This window comes from Cornus florida, unplaced genomic scaffold (assembly GCF_030987335.1).
Source record: "Cornus florida cultivar Cherokee Brave unplaced genomic scaffold, ASM3098733v1 CherokeeBrave_3.0.0_Hap2_Chr01, whole genome shotgun sequence".
Classification (NCBI taxonomy): domain Eukaryota; kingdom Viridiplantae; phylum Streptophyta; class Magnoliopsida; order Cornales; family Cornaceae; genus Cornus; species Cornus florida.
In genome coordinates this window covers 8,415,294-8,419,202 of record NW_026775571.1, presented here as the reverse complement: position 1 = coordinate 8,419,202, position 3,909 = coordinate 8,415,294, and positions in this window count along the sequence as shown.

Sequence of the window (3,909 nt, the reverse complement as noted above, 5' to 3'; positions counted from 1 at the left end):
ACCGGTTTAAGGTTCGACATGAAAAAATGACTTTCAGTCGACCGATGTAGAGAACCGGTCTACCGAAGTAAGCCTCGAAGTGAAAAAGGCTACTGGAATTGAGATTTTTGCTGAACCATGAAAACCAAGAGAGGTTCGGTTGACCGAAAAAGGCCACCGGTTTACCGAAACTGGGCAAAAATGCAAAGATGAACCTACTATGCACCAAAACTGAAAAAGAAACTTTAAGCCTCACTTGAATCCCTATAGCATGATCAAACTTAATTATATGCTAATGTGTGATGATGTGAACATACACGCAAGTGTAAAATGGTATTCTAAGCATGCTACAATGGCCTATGGCCTTATTACAATTAATTTACAACATTTGACCTGTCAAACCTCTAAGTTAGGAAAATTACATTTCAAAGGCAACTCAACATGCTAGCACTTGCATGTGAACAAGAATGCATTAAAAGAGACCTTAAATCTACAAATCACCCAAGGCAAGTGCAAATGTCCAAATCTTGAGTCCTGTACCTGGAAAATGTCCCCACTATGTGGGTGAGTAACATAAAGCTACTCGTAAGAGATGAGCATGCATCAACCTAGCGTTTTATAATTATATCACCTTAAAGTGAAACATATTATAGGGGCTCATGCCACCTAAAGTCTATGTCAAAGTGAGACTCAAGGAGCATCCTAAGCTACTCATGCAATATAAGGTGAACAACGGTATACAAGTATACATGCTCGAGTGTACTAAACAATGTTAAACAAGTTATGCATTGTCTAAGTATGCATATACAAACATACAATTTACATGGAAAACTCATGAATCAAGTATACAGGCACAAGTATACTAAGTTAAATGAAGTACACATAAGGCAAGCATACATGATACAAGTATGCATAATGAAGTCCGATTGTACAAATCAAACATGCAATGCTTAAGTACACTAATTAGGGTTTAGATACACACCAATGATTCAAGTTCAAGTATACTAAATGAGATCTAAATAAACAAAACAAGTATATAGTTTCAAGTATACTAATTATGATATAAATACACAAAACAAGTATACAGTTTCAAGTATACTAAATAGGATTCAAATACCTAAGTAGGTATCAATTCTCAAGCTACAAGTAAACCATGATTAACAACTTGAAATTAAATGCGAAATCAAATAGTGGAAAGACTAAGACATGCGATCGCTAGACCAAGGAAGTATTTTTAGGTAATTACGACCCACAAGGTACCACCTAGTGCACACTTATGACTTAGAGGACACTTGTCCACGTACTAGAGCCAAACCCTAACCATCACATAAATTATGTCTTCACAAGTTTTCCAAAATTAATAAGTTCAAAACTTATACAAAATCAAATGCAAGTTACCACATTCCATGCACAATTAAGGTTGAATCCACACAAACCATGTCCTAGAATTCAGGTCTAAATAGCATATGATATGTCAAGTCCTCAATATGCAATTTATATATAAAGCAAGAATATCTTACAACAATTGATCCACATTATCATTCTAAGCCACAAGTACTAAATAAGCTTCAATTTAGCAACAAGCTTTCAAGGTAAACAATTGTAATATTCTAACATGCTATATACCTACACAAGATATATTTAAACAAGTCATTCAAGACAATGATATCACATATTATGCTAAATCAAATCACCATCTTTAGAGCCCATAAGTACTAATTCTACAACAAGTTAGTAGCATGCTCACAAGGTAATTAAACGAACTACATTTCAAGGAATTATCAACCTATTACATCCAATATCAATTTAAGTGACTAACACACTTAAAATAAAATTAATTAAGCTAATTAATTAATTTTTCTCTAGATTTTCAAACATATCAAAATAGCCTCGATTTAACATATGTTAAAGAACTCACTAAGGCTTACTTTAATATCACAATACAAGTTGATTTCATGCTTGTTTCAACTATGTAATTTAATCTTTCACAAAAGATAAATATTAAATAAGTTTTGCAATTCTTATTCAAATGCTCCAAATTTAATATATGTTATACAAATTACCAAGGCCTAATTTACTAGCATGCCACAATTTAATTCTAAACTATATATCATCATTAGAATAAAATCCTAAACAAAGAAAATAAATAAATTAAATTCTAAAAACTTGAACAAGGCATGCTCACAAGTTGTATATCTTATAAAATAATCAATACAAAAATAATATAAACCTAAGACATTCCCTACCTCAATTTGAGATGAAAATCTCAAAAGCCCACCGAAATGAAACCGCTCCGAATCCGACGAAACTCCTAGGTTCTGTCGGGGACAACACGATCTACATGAACCCCCAAGAAGCCCCATCAAAATCACTACTTGACTTCAAACCTAAACTCAAGAAATGGTCAGAAAGGAATTCTAATAAGGGGAAAAGGTAGAGCACGTCGAGGGAAACGATAAACGTTAAGGCCAAAGAGTTTTCACTAAGAAATCAAGTGAGGGAGAAGAAAGAATGAAGGCAGCCCCTTGGGTTCCCATAGCTGCCGGCCAAGAGGGTGAAGAAGATGATGGAAATCTGACTTTTTGACTTAAGACCCCCTATTTATAGAAAATCTCAAAAAGTGCCCCAAAAGGGTCCCGCCGGGTCCGAAAAAGTGGATTTTGAGCAAATGCGCTCAAATGACAAAACTCTATGAATGAAAAAGATTCAAAATGAGAAAATATGAACAACAGAATAAACGGTGTCTAAAATTGATTCCCGAGCAGAGAGATATGCCCCAAACAAGTTCAGCGGCAACCGGGTCTAGAAACCCTGAAACTAGAGAAAAATGACCAGAAGGAAATTCTATGAGTACACGACTCAACGAAATTTGAAAATGAATCCCGTACAAGGATCCAGGCTCCAGACAAGATATTTTGCAATAATTTTCGTTCATTGCATAATAGCCCATACAAAGAGGGTTAACTATAAAACTGCCCCATAATGAAAATATCTTAGATGCCCCTGAAATAAAATATCTTTAAAAGATATTTATGAAAAACACCCCAAGAAAAGAAAAAGATTCTAAAAAACTATGCATCTATGCTCCTACGGACACCGGGAGCAACCAGAGTACTCTTCTACAAAAGTAAAGATACGTATTTCGTGGAACCCACTTAGGATGAAGATACGTGAAGTCAAAAACCAACTCGGAACACAAGGAGTGAGGTTATGCCAACAAAGTGACAAACGAGGAAAAGACAAAATAGGGAAGAGGTCAAAATAGGTTAAAGGACGAAATATGAATAGTGTCAAAAAATGAAAAATGTGGAAATGACTCGGTCCTCAAAGGAAGTTGTCAATCCAAAGGAAAAAGTCTCAGAAACCATTTCCGAGCACTCAAGATGACACTAAACGATGAGAAACTGAACTCAGAAAAGAAATTTGAACGAAAAAAATTCATCCATAAAATCCTGAGGAAAAATGGAAAGGGAGGAAATGACCGGGTCATTCCATATCTTATATTCATATACTGTTTCAATGCATAAATATTGTAGTTTATTCTATATTGTTCTAATGTAGCCTAGGAATGATCCTATAGATTCGTTTAGAATATAGACGCTAAGTGACATGAACCACTTTAGTTGTTTACACATTTTAGATCTCAAGTTGATAACTTTGACAATTTATATCTTATTGCGTTATATCGTATGCTCCTATGTTGTTTACTTGCTTAAGTATTGTGGTTTATGCTAAAAATGTTTTAAAGTAGCTTAGGATGATCCCTGAGTCACACTTTTGACATAGACGTTAGGTGGAATGAACCACATGGATTAATTAATATCAACTTACAAAACGTGTAAAACGTTAGGTCTATGTATGTTCATCTTCCTACGAGTAACTTTAAGTTACTCACCCTCGGTGTTGGGATATTTTTTAGGTATGGGAATC